General features: G+C 42.5%; 1 long non-coding RNA gene across 1 annotated transcript; it reads right to left on the bottom strand.

Moving 5' to 3' along the window:
• Positions 1 to 2,631: 2,631 nt before the first annotated feature.
• Positions 2,632 to 20,929, bottom strand: LOC140465141 (uncharacterized). Its single transcript, XR_011955112.1, has 3 exons — positions 20,871 to 20,929; positions 3,084 to 3,277; positions 2,632 to 2,952 (listed from the first exon to the last, which is right to left on the bottom strand). It is a non-coding gene; the product is annotated as an uncharacterized lncRNA (long non-coding RNA).
• Positions 20,930 to 21,533: the final 604 nt, after the last annotated feature.

The following is a 21,533-nucleotide window of genomic DNA, read 5'->3' as shown; positions in this document are numbered from 1 at the left end:
TCACATCGAAGTAGCCTGCCCCAGGGAAATCCTGCAGGCAGTACACGTCTGCGGCTGCAAGGCCGCAACACTCCAGCAGAACTTTCTTCACAAACACCGTCCGATCCACCGGTGTGTGCTCCTCCACCTTCTTCACAGTCACCCTGACTGTGTTCCGAATGCTCTGGCGGCGAGTGGCTGCTGAGGCCATAGCTCAGAGGTTGGCTGGTCCCTGAATTGGCGTTAGGCCGAAGCCAGCATGAAGATCCACCAAGAGCAGGTCAGCACAACCAAACGATCCTCCAACGTCCAATCACGATCCAGCGATGGTCTCCAGCAGCTCCGACGACTCGCAACACGACCCCCGCAGTTTTTCCCCCGCCAGCACGCTTCTGCTGCGTCGAACCTCCAACACTCGAGCAGAATCTCTTCCTCTGGTCCTCAGGAACGACACATATTCCGAGCCAAAAGGCCGGAAGACACTACAGTGACACATTGCTTTCACCTTAAGCACTCCTTAACACCAGTTTCCCCTCCTTGGACTTGGGGGGTGTCTTGCTGAGGTCTTCCTTCTAGTAGTGGTGACTGCGCTGATGCAAATATTCACCCTGACAGCTAATCCATGTTGTCACAGTTCTCTTGTATTTTCTGTCTATTAGTACTGCATTTATGAATTCCTTGAATCGATTGATTGCTTTCCAAACTGTGTCTCATTCTGGAGGGAGAGATGCTGATGTTTCAGTGAATACAGCCTATTAGAAAAGACTTACCATTAGACATAAAGCAATATAATGCCCATCTGCTCGCTGACTCTGTTTTTCCTTTCAAGTAGGATACATTTATTCTGATAACCTTCAATTCCATTTTCCTGCATTTTCCCTGTAACCCTTGTTTAAAAATCTGTCCATCTCAGCCTTGAAGATATTTAGTGATTATTCCTCAACAACCATCACAATTTTATACAATTGTTTCCCTCCCACTGATGTGAGACTTGGTGGTCTTTAATCCCATGGATTTTTTTCTAGCACCCCGTGTGGATTAGATGTTGTCATGTTCAATCATACCACCTTTGTGGCCAGAGGCAAAACAAAAAATCCCACAAAGTTTAAGATCCTGTAATCTCCTCCCTCATCTTCCGCATCAGTCTAAGATACAGTTCATCCGGATCAAGGGATTTGCCCACTTTTTAATCATACATCAACTTCCAATTCTTCCACAGCTTCTGTGTCAATTTGCTCAAGATCACACTGTCAGGAACATTGAATACAGTAACTGGTCCTCCAAAGTGAAGACCAATATGTAGGATGTCTTTGACATATTCTCTGGCTCTATGCACAGGTTACTTCCTCAGATCCCAGTACTCCCTATTCTTTCTCTTGTTAACCTCTAACCCTTAATAAACCGATAAAATGTCTTTGGATTCTTGAAAATATTGCCCACGAACATTTTTATCACCGCTCCACCCCCACCCCCTTTTTGCTGTTCTACTTACTTTCTTGAGTTTAGCCCTACACGTTCTCTACTCTTCTGGGACCTCTATTCACCTCTGCTCACTTTTTGCCTGTTTTAACTTTCTCTTTCATTTTTAATTCCATTCTGAATATTTGTAGATATCCAAGGTTCTCCGGGGCTTGTTTTCCTATATTTCATCTTTGAAGTAACATGTTGCGGTGACACTCTCATCATTTCCACTGTGAGCATGTGATCCCCACCACCACCACCTACACGCTGTTCTGTTACAGTTCCACTGAGAAGTGACTGTACTGTGGCTAGATCCTGCCTTTTTTTGATACATTGTGCCTCCCTCATCCAAAATATTTTTATTTTTCAAACCTTTTTCTTTCGGTCTTTTCCTGAACAAGTTAAAAATGCTTGAGTCATGGTCACTGCTCCTGCAATGCTCTCCCAAACCTGCCTGCAACACTTGACTGGCTTCGTCCCCCACGGTGAGGCCCAACTCTACCCCTCCCTTTGTTGTATCTGCTCCATTTTGATATAAAGAGCTCTCTGGAATAAATGTCAAGTCATCTTTCCACTCTTTAAAAAAAATTATCACTGCCCTAATGAATAGTTGGAATTGAAATGTCTAAATATAATGATCCTGTTATTATTTTTTACACACCTCAGGGAATTGGTTATATATCTGCTGCTGTATTTTATTTTATCTGGGGGTCGATAATATATCCCCAGCAGTGCATTTGTCATCGTTTTGATCCTAACCTCAACCCACAAAGCGTCATGTGAATACCCTTCCAAGATATGATCCGTCCTAACTGCAGTCATTGACTCCATAATTAATAAGGCAACACCACCTTCTCTTTTACCCCTCTCCTGTCCTGCCTAAAGATCTTGTACTACAGAATATTGAGTTGTCAGCCCTGACCTCCCTCAAACACATCTCTGTGATGGCAAAAATGTCACACACCCCCATGTCATCTCTTTCCCTTATCACATCTGTCGGTCCGATAATATTCCCAGCATTAAGGTAAAGGACATCCAGCCTGGGATATAGCATCTGGAATACTCTGTCCATCGGAGTTCTTCAGTCATTTACTGTTTGTTATCAAGCTGCCTTTCCATGAACTAAAACTGTAACTCTGGAACTGAATGAATAATTGTTGATTTGTAATTTCTTTTTTAATTAATGTGTTAATCAAATACAACGTTCCAGAACTGAACAGTCAGCTCCAAATACAATGAATTCCTGCTGATTATCTCCCTGCTCAGTGTGCAGAGGTGTCAGCCCTCAGTAATGGAGAAAGTGAGGACTGCAGATGCTCGAGATCAGAGTTGAAAAGTGTAGTGCTGGTAAAGCACAACGAGTCAGGCAACATCTGAGGAGCAGGAGAGTGAAATCTTTGGGCACAGTCCCTTCATCAGGAAGGCATTGGTGTGTTCACATGTTTTTCCACTCCATGATTCATCGGACATTTGGAACTGGACTTGCTCAGGAGGGCAGAACTGTATATAGCCCTGAAATGGAAAGCAATCAATCAGTTGTTTGGACAGGGAGTAAACAAAGTGAGGTGAAGTACAGACTGATTGAAGTACATATATAAGGATAGGTAAGTCCCCTGGACCAGACAGGAAGCACTCTAGCTTACCAGAGGAACTGAGGGAAGAGATTGCTGCACCTTTGGCGATGATCTTTGCATCCCCACTGTCCACTGAAGTTTTGCCTGATGATTGGAGGGTGGTAAAAATTATTCCCTTGTTCAGGAAAGGCAATAGGAATGATCATGCGAAATACAGGCCAGTCAGTCTTACTTCTGTATTGGGAAAAGTATTGGAGAGGATTCTGAAAGACAGAATTTATGATTACTTGGAAATGATAGTTTGATTAGAGATAGTCAGCATGGCTTTTTGAGGGGCAAACATGCCTCACATAACTCTTTGAATTCTTTCAGGATGGGATTAAATACATTGATGAAGGTAGAGCAGGAGATGTGATGTACATGGATTTTAGCAAGGTGCTTGATAAGTTGCCCTAAGATCGGCTCATTCAGAAAGTAAGGAGGCGCGGGATGCCAGGAGACAGGGAAATCTGTGTGCGTGGATACAGAATTGTCTGGCCCATAGAAGACTGAGGGTGGTAGTACATGGAAAGTATACAGCCTGGAGCTGGGTGACCAGTTGTGTTCTACAGGGATCTGTTCTGAGACTGCTGCTCTTTGTGATTTTTATGAATGACTTGAGTGATAAAGTGGAAGGGTGCTTTACTAAGTTTTACGATGTTACAAAGATCGTTGGACTTAAGGATAGAGTGGAGGGTTGTTGTAAGTTGTAATGGTACATTGACAGGATGCAGAACCTGGCTGATAAATGATGATGGAGTTTAACCTGTATAAGTGGGGAGTGATTCGTTTTGGAAGGTCGAATTTGAATGCAGAATACAGGGTTAGAGACAGAATTCTTGGCAGTGTGGAGAACCATAGGAAACGTGTGGTCCATGTCATAGGATGCTCAAAGTTATCACCCAAGCTCATAAGGTTATTAAGACGTATGGTGTTTTCATTAGCCGGGGATTGAGTTAAAGAGCCATGAGGTTATGCTGCAGCGCCAAAAAGCTCTGGTGGGACTACACTGAGAATTTTTTGTTCTGTTCTAGTCGCCTCATTACTGCAAAGAGGTTGAGTCTTTGGAGAGGTTTCTGAAGAGATTTACCAGAATGCTGCCTGGACTGGATAGCATGTCTTACAAAGAAAAGTTGAGGGAGCTAGGGCTTTTCTCCTTGGAACAATGAAGTATGGGAGGTGACTTGATAGAGATGTACAAGGTGATGAGAGGCATGGATAGCGTGGATAGCCACAGACTTCCTCGCAGGGCGGAAATGGCTATCTCGAGAGGGCATAATTTTAAGATGATTGGAAGAAGGTTTAAGGAAGATGTTAGAGGTATGTTCTTTACACAGAGAATGGTGGGTGCGTAGAATGCACTGCCAGCTTTGGCAGTAGAGTAAGCTGCATTCGCGATATTTAAGTGACTATTGGATAGGCACATGAATGTTAGTACAATGAAGGGTATGTCAGTTTGTCTGATCTTAGAGTGGGATAAAAGGTAGGCAGGACGTCACGGGTCGAAGGTCCTGCACTGTAATGCACTGTTCTGTGTTTTATGTCTCACCCAGCTTGTGGATTCTTATCAATTGTTGAATGCGTGAGGGAGTGTTGTGTGTGAGATCAGGATATTGAGGAGGGGCGTTAGCCCAAAACTTCTAGTTATGTTGTTCATTGTTACCTTCAACTGAATGCCATTACAATATGTGTGGTGTCCTACACCAGGCAGGCTCCACTAAGTTCAGTTATTAACGTGATTCTTGACTTGTCATTTGCTGCTGTTTTCTTCACTCATAATCTGTTGGGCTACCCATGTATTCAGCAGATGTTTGCTATGTTTCGTGAATTGGGAAAAAATAAGATTTCAACTATGATTATTCAACTGAAATATAATCTCTGAAAACAATTATATTGATTCCATATTTATGGACCTATAATATAAACTCCTTCCAACACAGCAATAAAGAATGTACATGTTATTTTATTTTGAACAAACAACATGGATCTAACTCTTCTGGTGATCAGAATTACATACACAATGTCAGGATTCAAAACAATGCATTGTCTCACCACATTTTGAAAGTGCTTGGTATCTGAATGATTACATGTTCAGGGTGAGCAAACGGTTGAACAATCAAATAGAATTAGCGTTCTTATACATTTACATATAATCAATCAGTTTAATTTCTCACTGAAATGTACGAGCTTCAGCTATTTGCCAGCAATTTAGAAATGGCTATAATTCAACATGAACTGTGAATATTAAATTACATAAATGATTTGTGTTATCAAATTTTAGTGAACAATAATTTGAAAAAATTCAATTTTTAGAAGGAATGATACTTAATGTGAATTGTGGACAGTGAACATAAACTTTGAACATATTATCGTGTGAGTGATAAGTCAGACGTTTTCAAAGAGATGTGTGCCAAAAAAACGACAGATTTGTTTTAGTAATTGGAATACAACGTTTGAAATATTCATGTTCTGAGTAATAATTAAACTTCATAATGAAGCTGACCTTGCAATACTTGCATTTTAAATGCTCATACTGCACCAACTAATCAGGTATTTGCGAGCATTTACAATGGGAAATAATCGGATACTGACTTTTATTCACATCAGATAAATGATAGAATACAAAACTTTAAAGTACGGGAAGAGGCCATTGTCACCACGTGTGCACCAGCTCCAGGAATGTCTAACAAGCCCCTCCCATTTGCCCGCCCTATCTCTGCAGCCTGCCAAATTCCAAATTTCCAAATACACACCCAATTCTCTTCATCCACAAATCTCCCATGCAGTCCATTCCAAGTCCTAACAATCTCTCAATAAAGAAGTGTTTCCTTATCTCACTCCTGGATTTTTTGCTGAAAACCTTGAAATTAGAAATCATTGATGCAGTAATGCCAACTAACAGAAACAAAGTATTCCTGTTTTACTCTGCAACTTTTTTTCGTAACTTTGAGCACCCCGCAATAAGTTCACATCTTTCTCTGTTCTGCTCCACGAAGAATCAGCCTTGCAAGAACTGTAACAAACACTACATTGGAAAAACAGGCAGAAAACTAGGAACCAGGATAGATGAACAACAACTAGCCAGAAAAAGACATGACCCACTATCACTAGTATCCTTACATACTGATGAGCAAGTACACCATTTTGACTGGGTCTGCACATCCATATAGGACAAGCCAAAAAGAGACACACACGAAAATTCCTCGAAGGATGGCAATCCAATCAGAACTCTATCAACAAACACATCGATTTTGATTCCATCTAACACTCTCTGAGAGAAAGGACCGGACAAGAAATCACCAATAATGGAAATTACTTCACAGATTCAAGGAAACCTAAACACTTAAATAGAAATTGGAAAAAAAACACTAGTACTTCACCTTAGCTCACTGATAGTGTTCCCTAGTATAATGATGAACTGTATGAAAATGAACTCTACAGCTCAGTGAGCAAACTGACATCCACAAGATACACAATTTCTCTCATCCTACCTCTAACGAAATCCTTCATTCCAGTTCTCATTTTGATTACTTATAAAGTTATTGGTATTCTACTACAAAGTAAAGTGGTGTCTTGTCTGTCTGTGTGTGTGAGAGAGACAGAACAATCCTTTTCAATCTTTGAATTATTACCCGTGCTATATAGATAAGAGGTAAAGATTAGGAAAGCAGTATAGCTTAACATGTTGTTAAAAAGCTAGCTCAGGGGTGATGGTTTCAGATTAGTGGATCATTGGAATTTCTTCCAGGACAGGTGAGACCTGATCAAAAAAGACAGGTTGCATCTTAACTGGAGGAGGAGCAACAACATCCTTGTGGGGAGGTTTGCTAGTGCAAGTCGAATGGATTTAAATTAATAAACCAGGAGGGTGGGAACCAAAGGTCAGAAGCTGAGTAGAAGTTCGAGGTGAATAGGACATCAGGCATGACCAGTCTAATGACCATGCTGAGGGAAGGAATCATACCATTTCACATTGTGAGATGGAAGTCGGAATATATGATAGAGTTGAGGCTCACGTTTATCAGGGATTCACAAATGAGGATGGAGAGTGTGGGGGATGTGAGGGATTGTGCTGTATGAGATCAGGAAGACCACACAAGACAAGAAAAAAAAGTCCTCTGCACTTGATACAGAAATATAGAATACATGTATAATCTGAACAAGAATCAAGTGATAGAAAAGAAACTAAATGAAATCTTTTCTTAATTTTGAATGGAAACCTGATCTCGATTTTCCTGAACAGTGATGGTTTTGCACCCAATCCCGCTTCCCCAAAAACAGGTTTTTCTCTGTCACTAAAACATGTCATCTGCCATTCTTCCTCCTCCGTCCTACTCTTTCCTTACACTCCTACTTCCCTTGCACTACCCCTTCTGCTGCTACATGCTCTTCCACTGATGATTTCCCTTTAGACCCTCCTTCTGCCACTCCACAGTAAGTTACACCAATTTCCGAGTTACTCCCACTTCGTCCGACCATCGTGTTCCCTTTTTGCTTTCCAACTGGGATGATGGGAGCCGCTGGCTTCTGTTCTGCTATTGATCATCAGTGAATGATGAGATTGGGATGATCAATGTCCAATCGGAACAGACAATAGTGAGTGTCTGTCACTGTCTGATGCCCGGTGAACAGGATGGTTTTGTTCCCCATGGTCCAGAGTGGAGTATCTTTCTGTCTCTGTGTCACAGTGCGTAACCAAACAGCCTAACAGATAGGATGAACCTCTCCTCAGAATCAGAGGTCCATGCATCAGTTTTCCCTTAAACATTATGAGAACAGTGAGCACATTGTTCAAACAAGCCGTGTTCTACACTTTTGCTTTTTATTATTTTAAGGATTTTCCAATCTCATTTGAGGTGAGATCAAAGTAACCTCCCTTGTATCAAAGTAGTATTTGACTCATGTGGCATCACCGACGCTGAGTAAACTGTGGTCAATGGGAATCGGAGGGAATTCTGTCCTGGTAATTTCATCAGTGAACAATGACACCTTCCCCAGAGCGTTTGAGAATGGCAAATAAAGTCTGCCCTTGCTAGTGCCTTCCAAAACCATAGATGACTTTGTCCTGTTAATAACATCAACATTTAATATGTTTTCACAGTTTGGTCTAAAATCTCAGAAAAGTAAGTCTTTGCTGGTTGAGTGTCACTCCAATGAAATCAGGACATTACAATAAGATTATGATCAGATTATTTTCAATTAGTTACTTTCTGAGGACTGAATATGTGGTGTCAGTGCCAGTGATATCAACATTTTATCTATGCAAAAGCATCACATCTCATTGGCTCAAGGCTCTATCACTCCCCAATTCTATTTCTTGCTCCGGCTCATCAGATAGATGGAGCACACAAGATGCAATAACACAGAGATGTCTATGACCCCTTGGAACCTGCCTCCCGACCCGTGCCCTGTACTCTGACTACATCTCCTCCCCCAAATGCACCTCCTGTCATATCTTCACCATCCCTCCTACCCTTCCACACTCTAATGTTGAATGTTCTGTACTTAGCAATTTTCTCAGCGTTATCCCGATGTGCCCCCACTTTAATGAATTTCGGGCACGGCATGACATTGAACTCTTCTTCCATCGTCTTCTCCTCAGTGCCCATTTCTTTGGGCAAAGATTCTGCTCCCCGTTCCACAGACTCTTCGCCAAGCTCCAATACTCTTCCTCCACCTGATCTCTCCCTCTGGCGTTTGTTTGAATTCAATCTGATCACTGAGAATGCTCGATGTGATATTGGTTGTCTTAATTTCTTTGCTCCAACCCTGACTTTGTTATTCAGCCTGTGCTGGTAAGGGTGATGCTGCTGTAGTCTGGTGGACTGACCTCTACATTGCAGAGACAGAGCGCCAGCTCTCAGTTACCTCCTCATATCACCTACTGGACCATGACCCTACCATGGCACATGAGGCCATTGCATCAACTATGATAATTGACCACATTTCATCTGGTCATTCCCACCGTACTTGCCCCCACCGAACGGTCCCCAAGCTGATGGTCCTCTGATAGCAGAGCTCACTTCTATCTCCTCCTGAAAATCCACAAACAGAACTGCCCGGGCAGACCCATTGCTTCAGCCTACTCCTGCCACACAGACGGGGTGCATGGATACACATGTGGGCTCCAGTCACACCTGTTTCTTCAAGGGGTACATAGACAATTCCCTGTTCCACTTCTATTCCAGACCCATCCACAACTCTTTCTCCAATACATATATGATACCATCGATTCTGCTTCTCTCTCTTGTCCTGAATTTGAAATAATCATCGATTTCACTTCCAATTTCCATCCCTCCCTCACTTTCACTTCGTCTTTCTCCGACTCATCCCTTCCTTTCCTCAGCAAGTCTGTTTCCATTTCTGGGGATCGATAGGCCATTAATATCCAGTATTAACCCACCGACTCCCACAGCTACCTGGAGTAAACACCCTCAAACTCTGTTTTCCTGCTAATACTCCATTCCGTTCCACCAGTTTTTCTGTCTCCACCGCATTGCTTCTGATGATGTCAATTTCCAAATTGTCCACCTTCTTCCTCAATTGAGGATTTCCCAGCACTGTTCTCGACAGGGCCCTCATCCAGGTCGCACCCACCTCTTGCACTTCTATCCTCACACTCTCTCTAACCTCCTGCAACAGCGAGAGAATTCCCCTTGTCCTGGCCTACCATCCCACCGGCGTTCACATGAAGAGGATCATCAGCCGCCAGTTCCCCCACCTCCAGCAAGATGCCATCACCAGATGCGTATTTCCCTCCGCTCTCTTGTCCGCCTTCTGGAGGGACCAGGACACCCTGGTTCACTCTTTATTCACTCCCATTACCCCACCCTCACCCCCACCACAGGCCCACTTCACTTGCCCCTGCCGAAGGTGTAACACATTCGCACTTCTGTTCTCCTTTCTCACTATCCAAGGGCCCAACCACATCTCACTGATGATGCAGAACTTTACCGACATTTCCCACAATCTAGTCTACTAGATTCGCTGCTCACAATGTGGTCTCCTCTACACTGGGGAGACTAACGGTAGCCTGGGTGACCGATTCACTGAACATCCAAAGTTTTTCTATACAAAGGACCCGGAGCTTCCAGTTGCCTGCCAGTTTAATACCGCATCCTGTTCCCTGGCCAATATCTCTGTGTCAGGCTTGCTGCAGTTTTCCAGGAAAAATTAATGCAAACTGGAAGAACAACGCCTTGTTTACCGTGTGCGGACCCTACAGCCCTTCAGACCCAAAATCAAGTTCAATAATTTTCGGGCCTGGACTCCCCAATGTTCTCTACCTTGACCCATAATACACCAGGCCTACTTCTCACATAGCCTTCCGTTACTCACCCTCTATTTTTTGAAACTAACAGTCTCTCTTAACAACTGTCCAGCCTCTTCTGCATATCAACCAACATTTCCCGCGCTACCATCAGTTCTGAGGAAGGGTCACTGGATACGAAACGTTAACTGTGATTTCTCTGCACAGATGCTGCCAGACCTACTGAGATTTTTGAAGCAACTTCTGTTTTTGTTTCAACATTTTCATGGCAAGTTCTCACAATGCAATACGTCATCAATATTTAGAGCCTTGACAAACATAGGAACTTTGTAATTTTTCATTTAATATCCATAATAAATTACTCGAGACCCAAGTGAGATTGGGGCTTTCCTGTTATCATTAAGATCAGACAATTTGTCACAGTTCAGAAAGAAAAAGAAATCGAAAGAGCTGGAGCAAAACTCAGCAAATCTGACAGGATCTGAGCAGAGATGCACATAATTAACCGCTGAGTTTTCAGAGGTGTCACATCATAATCAATATGTTAACTCTGTTTCTCTCTGCAGATACTTCCTCATCATTTATTTTTCGTTTCTCCACCATTTTCCGTTTGTATCTCATGTTTCCACATCATTATATCTCATGTTTCTTGACAGGTCCATATGTTGACCTTGGTTGGATTTGGACACTGTGGTCCTTCTCTCTTCCTATTACAATTGGTGTGTCTGCGACACGTGTATTACGGCCGAAATCTGTTCCTTCTTTAAGATTTAAAGAGAGAGAAAAAAATACATTTTTCTGAATATCCTGTAAATCTCAGAAATCCACTTCGTTTGAAAATACTTTTTAGAGGCAACTGAACTTCATGAAATAATAAGAATTGATTTTTGATGATGGAATACTTTGTGTCCTTCTTTTAAGAAACTTGTCTCCCCCCTCTATAAGCTTTCAATTATTACAGCAAAGGTTGCGGAAACTCAACCCATTATCTCTTCCAGCTTAGAATGAGCTGTATATCTACTGTTATTCTGTATACTGGCAACTGAAAGCATTCTATTCGTGTGACATGGTAACTGTTCTGCGATTTTAAGTACAGTGTTCCTTTGATAATCCAATCTGGTGTAAAGTGAAGAAGCATTCATTTGTATGGGAAAAATTTTGGCAATCTTCGTAAAAGTGAAAATCCTTTTGGATTTCTTTTGATTAGCGAAAACAGGTCCTAATGTAGGTCATTTGGAAAGGGAAGCGGGGAAAAGCGAACTTTTGAAAAGCAGGGGATACCTGTATTTACATGGGCATGTCATCAGCGATCTTGCAGCTGGCGTTGTTTGGAATTTGGCAACACAGCCGTGTGTGGACAGGGAGTACAGTAGGGGGCTGAGGTCGCATCCTTGGGGTATCCAGTGTTGAGTGTGATTGTGGTCGAGGTGCAGACACCTCTCTTCAAAGATTGTGATCTGTGGGTCTGAAACCGGGGGATCCAGTTGCAGAGGGTGGAGATGCGACTAAGGTCACAGAATTTTGAGATCAGTCTGGAGGGGATAACGATGTTGAATGTGGTGCTCCAGTCAGTGAGCAGGAGTCTGGTGTAAGTGTCCTTGTTGTCAAGATGTCCCAGGGATGAGTGCAGGGATCGGGGTATGGCATCCGTTCTGGACCTGTTACATCAGTAGGCAAATTATAAGGGATCAGGTCAGGCTGGGAGACTGGAGCTGATGTGGGCCATAACCAGCGTTTCAAATCACTCCTTGTTTATTGAGGTCAGAGCCACTGGGCGGTAGTCATTAAGGCACGTTACATGTGCTTTCTCACTTACAAGGATGATGGTGGTCTTCTCGAAGCAGGTTGGGTCTTCAGCTTGTAAGGGGGAGACGCTTTAGTTGTAAATGAATACCTCTACCAGTTGGTCCTCATAGGCTCTGAGTATACAGCCGGGAACATCGTCCAGGTCTGTCGCTTCCCTTGCCTTGACTCTCAGGAAGACTGATCATGTCTGCAGTGGTGACAACGGGCACAGATACATCCGGAGCTGTCGGGGCAGGTTTTAACCTGGCAGTCACACAGTCATTCATCATTGACATTCCTTCCTCCACCTCCCTCCATCGTCATCAACACACAGTTTGTCCAGACAGAATGCCATCATTAGACTGGGATTGTGCACAATAATGATGTAAACTCACCACAAAACAGGGCAGGGTGTGCTTCTACTGAGAGTCAGTGGAGCAGGGAGTGAAGACTTTGCAGGCGTAATTCCACTCAAGCCATTGCTTCAACATGAATGGAGTCAAGCACCTTGAGTGTTGTGCCTTGTAGATGGTGGACAGTCCTTAGGGAGCCAGGAAAGTATTATATATGGACAAATTGGACAAAGGAGCTGAGGGCAGTTTTCCTAAGTTTGAAGATGATGCAGTGATGGTTTGCTGGGAAGATGATATTGAGGAAGTGGGGAGGCTGCAGAAAGACATGGACAGTTTTGGACTGTGGGAAAACATGTGGCTGATGGAACACGATATGGAATCGTGTGAGATTATGCACATTGATAGGCGGAATAGAGGCAGACACTATGTTCTAATAGGATCCATTCAATCTGAAGCACAAAAGGATTTTGAATCACTCATCCTCCCTTGTGGTTAATGTGCAGGTTCAGTTGGCAGTTACGAAAGCAAATGCAATGTTCGCGTTCATTTCAAGAGAACAAGAAAACAAGAGAGGAGACGTACTGTTGAGAAGGTAATGGGCAATGGTCAGACGGCATTTGGCATATTGTGAACTGCTGAGGAATGACGGCTTGCCATATGAGCGACAGTGTGTGTACTCGATGGAATTTAGATGAATGGCGGGGGGGGGGGGGGGGCATCTGATTGAAACTGATCGATTACTGCAAAGATTGATATAGTCAGTGTGTAGAACATATTTCCACTAGATAGAGAGCCAATGCTAAAACAGCACAGTGCAGAATTGTAAGTCTCTGATCTTCTCTTGTATTTATAAGTTGATTTGACTTCACGTTCTGGTCAGTGGTAACCCCTGTGATATAGACGGTGGGAGGATTCAGTGGAGGCAGTAGTCCATTAATTTTTGAATGTAAGCTACTATCTGTGAGTCTTACCTGGCGGGAGTACATTGTCTCTATTATGATTATCATTTGTAATCTGGTCATTTTGAAGGATTGAGCCTGTTACACCAGTATTGTTGATTTTAACTACAAAGGTGCAATTTATCACAGCACTCAGCAACAATATGTCATCGAATACGGAACACCTTTCCAATAACAGAAAAAGTCTAAAATATTCACTATTAGAAACACTTTTCCTGTTCGTGTTCAAATCAGATAATCTGTCCCATCGAGATGCTCGACTTGGAAATATTTATTTAAAAAGATATGTTTTGGATGTGGGCATCATTGGACGGGCCCAGCATTTCTTGCCCGTCCCGAGTTGCCCTTGAGAAGGTGGTGGTGATCTACCTTATCGAACTTGTGCAATCTACGTGCTGTGCGTTGAGCCACTAGTGATTAAGGAGGGAATTCTAGTGTTTTGAACCAGCAACAGGGAAGGAACTGCGATATATTTCCAAATCAGGATGTTGACTGGTTTGGAGGGGAATTTGAAGTTGGTGGTGTTTCCAAAAGTCTACTGCCCTTGTCAGTCTCCATGGAAGTGTTCGTGAAATAGGAAGGAGCTCTCTGAGGATCTTTGTGGAATTTCTGCGTTGTGTCTAGTAGATAGTACGCACTGCTGTTCCTGAGCGACCGTGGGGAAGGGAGTGAATGGTTGTGCATGTGGTGCAAATCAAATGGGCTGCTTTATCCTGGATGGTGTCAAGCTTCTTTCGTGTTGTTGGGGCTGCACTCAGTCAGGCAAGTGAGGATTCGTACATCTCATCCCTGACTTGTGCCTTGTAAATGTTGGAGAGGCTTTGGGAAGTCAGAAGGTGAGTTAATCGCGCGGTATTCCTAGCCTCTGATCTGCTCTTATCTGTGACGAGTCCAGTTGAGTTTATGGTCAATAATACGCCCCAGGATTTTGATAGTGGGGAAATTTAGTGGGGATAATGCTGCTGAAAAACAAGTGGTTATATTGTTTCTTATTCATGATGGTCATTGTCTGGATTTGTGTGGCACGAATGTTACTTGCAACTTGTCAGCCCAAGCCTGGATAATCCCCACTCCCGACCTTATGATGGAAGGAAGGTCATTGTTGAAGCTGCTGAAGATGTTTGGACCTAGGACATTATCTTAAGGGACTATTGCAGAGATGTTCTGGAGCTGAGATGACTGACCTCCAACAACAATGACCATCTTCCTACCTGTCAGGTATGACTCCAATAATGCAGTGTTGTCCTGCGATACCGTTTTTGCTTGGGGTCCTTGATGTCACATTTGGCAGAATGCAGCCTTGATGTCAAGGGCTGGACTTCAGTTCCTTTTCCTATGTTTGAACCAAGGCTGTGATGAGGTCAGGAGCTGGGTGACCCTGGTGGAACACAAAATGGGCTGCCCTGAGCAGGTGCTGCTTGATAACACTGATGATGACACCTTCCATCACTTTACTGATGATGGAGAGTAGACTGATGAGGCGGGATTGGGTCGGGTTGAATTTGTCCTGCGTTTTATGGACAGAACGTACTTGAGCAGTTTTCCCCATTGTCTGTTTGTAACGGGACTGGAACAGCTTGTCTATGGAAGCGGGAAGTTCTTTAGGACTATTGTTGGCATGTTATCAGGGTTATAGCCTTTGCAGTATCCAGTACCTTTAACCGAAACTTGATATCAGTGAATCGAATTTGCTGAAGACTGCTATCTGTAATGATGGGGACCACGGGAGGAGGCCGAAATGGATCATCAACTCAAAACTTCTGACTGAAGATTGCTGCGAAAGCTTCAGCCTTAACTTTTGCACTGATGTTCTGGGATCTTCCATCATTGAGGATGGGGATATATGTGGAGACTCCTACTCCAGTGAGTTGTTTGATCATCCACCACTGTCCATGATCGGATTAGGAGGACTGCAGAGCTTAAATCTGATGCATTCTTTGTGGGATAGCTCAGTTCTGTTTGTCCCTTGCTGTTTATGTTATTTGGCACGCAGGTATTTCTGTTTGGAAGTTTCAGCAGATTAATATTTTATCTTTGTATATTCCTGGTTCTGCTCATGGCATGCCCTCCTGCACTCTCCATTGAACCAGAGTTGATCCTCTGCCTTGATGGTAATGGTTGAGTGAGGGGATATGATGGGTCATGACATTACAGTTTGTGCTGGAGTACAGTGCTGCTTCTATTAATGATCCACAGTGTCTTATGGATGCTAGTCTTGAGTTGCTCGATCTCTTCGAAATCTGTGCCATTTAGCATGGTGATAGTGTCACACAACACAATAGAATTTATTCTGAACCTGACCACGAGACTTTTACCGATACTGTCACGGACAGATACGTCTGCAGTTGGTAGATTGGTAAGGATGAGGTCATGTTTGATTTTTTTTCCCCCTCCTGTTCTTTCCCTCACCACCTGCTGCAGACCCAATCTGGTAGCTATGTCCTTTAGGACCCGACCAGCGTGATCAATAGTACTGCTGCCGAACCATTCTTGATGGTCGACTTTGAAATCTCCCAGCCAGAATACGCTTTGTGCCCTTGCCTCAGTCAGTACTTTCTCCAAGTGTTGTTTAACATAGAGGAGCACTGATTCAGATGAGGAATGACGTTACGTGGTAATCAGTAAGAGAATTCTTTGTCCATGTTTAATCTGAAGCCATGGGACTTCATTTGGTCAGGAGTCAGTTCTGGAGACTCGTAGAGCAACTACCTACCGACTATATCTCACTGAGCTGCCCCTCTGCTGGATCGGTCCTGCCTTTGGGGCAGGGCATATCCAGGGATGGTGATGGTGGTGGCTGGGTTATTTTTGTAAGGTATGATTCCGTGAGTATGACTATCAGGCTGTTGCTTGAATAGCCTGTAAGGCAGTTGTCCCAGTTTTGGCACTATCCCTTAGATGATAGTAAGGAAGACTTTGGAGTTTCTACAGTGATGTTTCTAATGTTGACTTTTCCAGTGAACAGTTTGATGCCAGGTGGTCCAGCCGGTTTCATTTCTTTGAACTTTGTAACCATTGGTACAAGTGAATGACTCACTGGACCATTTCAGGGAGCGATTGGGAGTCAATGACGTTGCTTTGGGTCTGGATTTGGATGTCAGCCAGACCAGGTGAGGATAGAAGATTCCTTCATTGAAGGATATTAAAGATCCAGATGGATTTTTCTAAAAATCAGCAATGATTTTATTCTCATAGGTAGATTCATAATTCCAGGGATATTTTCAAATTACTGAATGGAATATCTTGTTTTTCATTCATTGATTATGTTATTCTGGAATCTCATCCATCATTAAATCCTGATTTAAATACACAGTCATGAACATCGTCTCGACTGCTTGAATTTCATTCAATCTGTTTGGTTTGAACAGACATTTCAAGGCAGCTGCACATCAGAAAAGAACAGGAAGTAAGAATGGCTGACTGTGCACTGTACCTGTCACCGGACCAGCATGTCTGGGTATGTCAGTTAGTCTAATCTTCGAGTAGGATAAAAGATTGGCAGGACTTCAAGGGTCGAAGGATCTGCAATGTGCTGTACTGTTCTGTGTTTTACGAGTCACCCAGCCTGTGGATTCTTATCAATTGTTGAATGGTTGAGGGAGTGATATGTGTAAGATCAAGAAGCTGGGGAGGAGCGTTCGCCCAAAACTTCCAGTTATTTTGTTCACTGTTCCATTCACCTGAATGCCAGTATGTGTGGTGTCCTACATCAGGCAGGCTCCGCCAAGTTCAATTATTAACGTGATTCTTGACTTGTCATTTGCTGCTCTTTTCTTCAGATACAATCTGTTGGGTGACCCATGTATTAATCAGATGTTTGCTAAGTTGAGTGAATTAGGCAAAAATAACACATCAACTGTGATTATTCAACTGAACTATAATCTCTGAAAAGGATTAGGTTGATTCTATATTTATGGATTAAAAAAATAAACTCCTGTCAAGATGTTCTAACATAGAAATAAAGAATGTACATGTTATTTTATTTCGAACAAACAACATGGGTGTAACTCTTTTGGTGATCAGAATTACACACACAATGTCAGGATTCTAAACAATGCATTGTCACTCCAACATTTTGAAAGCGGTTGGCTTCTGAATGATTACATGTTCAGGGCGAGCAAACGATTGAATAATCAAATAGAATTAGCGTTCTTATAGAATTATACATAATCAATCAGTTTAATTTCTCATGGAAATGTACAAGCTTCATCTATTTGCCAGCGAATTAGAAATGGCTATAATTCAAAATGCACTGTGTATATTAAACTAAATAAATGATTTGTGTTATCAAATTTTAGTGAACCATAATTTGAAAACGTTTAATTGTTAGAAAAAATGTTATTTAGTTTGAAATGCCGACAGTGAACAAAAACGATAAACATAATATCGTGTGAGTGAAAAGTCAGACCTTTTCAAAGAGACTTGTGCCAAAGCAATGACAGATTTGTTTTTGTAATTGGAATTCAATATTTAAAATATTCATGGTCTGAGCAATAATTAGACTATATAAAGAAGATGGTCTTGCAATACTTGCATTTTAAATGCTTATGCTGCACTAAAGAATCAGGTGTGTGCCAGCATTTACAATGGGAAATAATCGTATACTGACTTTTATTCACATCAGACACATGATAGAGTGTGTGCATCAGCTCCAGGAATGTCTCCAAAGCCCCTCCCATTTGCTAGCCTTATCTCTGCAGCCTGTTAAATTCATATTTCCAAATACATATCCCGATCTCTTTTTGATCTTCATCCACAACTCTCCCAGGCAGTCCATTCCAAATCCTAACAACTCTCTCAATAAAGAAGTTTTTCCTTATCTCAAACCTGGTTCTTTTGTTGACAATCTTGGAATTAGAACTCCTTGATGCTGTAATGCCAACTAACGGAAACAGAGTATTCCTGTTTCACTCTACAACGTTATTTCATACTTTTGAGCACCGCAATAAGTTCACATATTTGTCTGTTCTCCTCCAGGAAGAATAAGCCTTACAAGAACTGTAACAAGCACTACATTGGAAAAACAGGCAGAAAACTAGCCACCTGGATACATGAACAACAGCTATCCAGAAAAAAGACATGACCCACTATCACTAGTATCCTTACATACAGATGAGGAAGGACACCATTTTGCCTGGGTCCAACTAGGACAAATCAAACAGAGACACGCACAAGAATTCCTAGAAGCAGAGCATTCCAACCTGAACTCTATCAAAAAACACATCGATTTTGATTCCATCTAACACTCTCTGAGGAAAAGAACCGGACATAAAATCACCGATTCTGGAAATTATATCACTGACTCAAGGAAACCTAATACACATAAATAGCAAGTGGGACATAATACCAGCCCTTTAACAGAGTCTCACTGATAATGTTCCCGAGTACAGTGATGAACTATCTGAAAATGAACTCTCCAGTTCAGCGAGCAAACTGACATCCAGAAGAAGCGCAATTTCTCTCATCCTCCCTTTAACTAAATCCTTCATTCCAGTTATCATTCCCATTATTTTAAGGTTATTTGTATTCTTCTGCAAAGTAATTTGGTGTCTGTCTGTCTGTCTGTCTGTCTGTCTTCTGAATGTGTGTGTGTTTTTTTCGGGAGGGTGGGTACGAGAGAGAGAGAGGACGAGAGAGACAGACGGAGAGAGAGGCAGAGACAGAGAGAGAAAACAATCCTTTATAATCTCTGGATTACTCCCGGTGCCATGTGGAAAGAGGGATGGATGAGGAAGGCAGCTTAACACGTTGTTAACAAGCTCGTTCAAGGGTGGGGATTTCAGATTGTTGGATCATTGCGATCTCTTCCAAGACAGGCGAGGACCTGTACAGAGAATACAGGTTGTATCTTAAGTGGACGAGCACCAACATCCTTGTCAGGAGGTGTGCGAGTGCAAGTCAGATGGATTTGAATAAACCAGGAGAGTGAGAACCAAAGTAGTAGATCAGGAACTGAGCAGAAGGTCGAGTTGAATAGGACATCAGGCACGGCCAGTCTAATGACCATGCCGAGAGAAGGAATCAAATCAGTCCAGAATGTGAGTTGGGAGTTGGAATAAATTATAGAGTTTAGGCGCAAGTTTTCAGGGATTAATAAATAAGGATGGAGAGTTTGGGGGATGTGAGGGAGTGATGTGTGTGAGAGCAGAGAGACAATAGACAATAGATGCAGGAGTAGGCCATTCTGCCCTTCGAGCCTGCACCGCCATTCAATATGATCATGGCTGATCATTCTTAATTAGTATCCTGTTCCAGCCTTATCTCCATACCCCTTGACTCCACTATCTTTAAGAGCTCTATCCAATTCTTTCTTAAAAGAATCCAGAGACTGGGCCTCCACTGCCCTCTGGGGCAGAGCATTCCACACAGCCACCACTCTCTGTGTGAAGTAGTTTCTCCTCATCTCTGTCCTAAATGGTCTACCCCGTATTTTTAAGTTGTGTCCTCTGGTTCGGCACTCCCCCATCAACGGAAATATGTTCCCTCCTGCCAGAGTGTCCAGTCCTTTCATAAGCCTATACGTTTCAATCAGATCCCCTCTCAGTCTTCTAAACTCAAGGGTATACAAGCCCAGTCGCTTCAGTCTTTCCGTGTAAGAAAATGATCATTGCGATCTCTTCCAGTGCACAAGAAAATGATAAAGTGGAAAGAGGGTGGAGTGGGGAATTCTGTGAGAAACAACTGGCAGAAAAAAAACACAGGAAAACTGGCTGTTTGTCAAAGTGAATACCTGGTAAATAATTTATTATGCTTCAGCGAAATAACATCCTTATTGCTAGAGGTGTTTATTATAATGGAGGAAAAGCTGTGTTCAAATTATGGCTGTAACTATAATAATGGTGACAAACAGCTAGAATAGTGTCAGTGCTGTTTTTGGCCAATGCTTGCACAGAGCATGTGAATTACCCTGGATGTTCCCAGAGATGGCTGGGCTGACTTTGGTTGAGTAAGTGCTGAAGCTGCATGAGATGCTGTTGCTTTGTAATACAGAAACTTACTGAGTACCATCAAAGGAACAAAGCAGCAAATGCCATTGCTTATTGTTTCAGAATATACCAGAGTGTTCATGGCTGCCACTGCAAAGAATCATGCAATGAAAAAAAGGCTCATCACGCCTGTGCCAGCAAGTGCACATCCAAAGGCTTTTTAAACGTTTGTGAGGTTACCTGCGTCAACCACCTTCCTAGACAACGCATTCCAGATTCAGTCTACCCTCTCATTCCGAAACACATTCCACAAATTCTCTCTCAAACCCCTCCCTTTCTCTTTAAAAGTGAGTTCCTTTGTTTTTGATCCTTTGCCTAAGGAGAACAGCTGTTGGCTTTTCATCCTCTCCATACCCCTTATGCTCTTGTACGTCTGTACCAGATTCCCTCCTCAACCTTCCCTGCTGCAAGAAAAAGCAAGCAAATTTAGTTCTCCTCTTTCATACTCACTTTTGAGTACTTACTTGTCTTGTTATTTCTGACTTGCATCTTCCCAATTTATCGGTGTTAAAGTTCATCAGGCCATTGATCTGGCTCTCTGAATAATTTGTTTATATCCTCCTGTAGCCTTACACTTCCCTAATGACTGTGATCCACCCCGCCCATCTTTGTGTCATCTACAACATTGATCGTCATTTCACTGCTCCCCACCTCCACATTCTCACAATCGTCATTTCTGAATATCACAAACAAGCCGTAATTTCCTTCCTGTTCTCCAGATGTTATTCAGAGGATTATTTGACAATTCCAGTTTCTTGCTTTCTCCATTTTGGTGAATTTATGACTGATGTAATTCACACATTTTATGAGGGAGCCTCAAATAGCATTTTCGACACAGAGTTGAATTCACTTTTTACACTCCACCCCTCTGCGTGTTTTATTTATAAACCTTGTAAATAAATTAGGATAAACTGGGTTTGGCATCTTGCGCTGGAACATTAGCATTTTGTGTGGCACTGTTCTTTGTAACATTCCCTGCAATACCCAGAGCTGACGAAATGTTTCATCTGCAGGATGGACTTGGACTCATGCATTGTTTGTTTAATTCAACGGGTGTGATGGGGATAAATATTCAATTAAATTCTATATTATGGGCAAACTGCAGAAGGTCAAGCCATATTCTCATA

Source organism: Chiloscyllium punctatum, chromosome 41 (genome assembly GCF_047496795.1).
Source record: "Chiloscyllium punctatum isolate Juve2018m chromosome 41, sChiPun1.3, whole genome shotgun sequence".
Classification (NCBI taxonomy): Eukaryota; Metazoa; Chordata; class Chondrichthyes; order Orectolobiformes; family Hemiscylliidae; genus Chiloscyllium; species Chiloscyllium punctatum.
The sequence above is the reverse complement of the archived record's forward strand: the minus strand, read 5'-3'. Positions and strand labels throughout refer to the sequence as shown.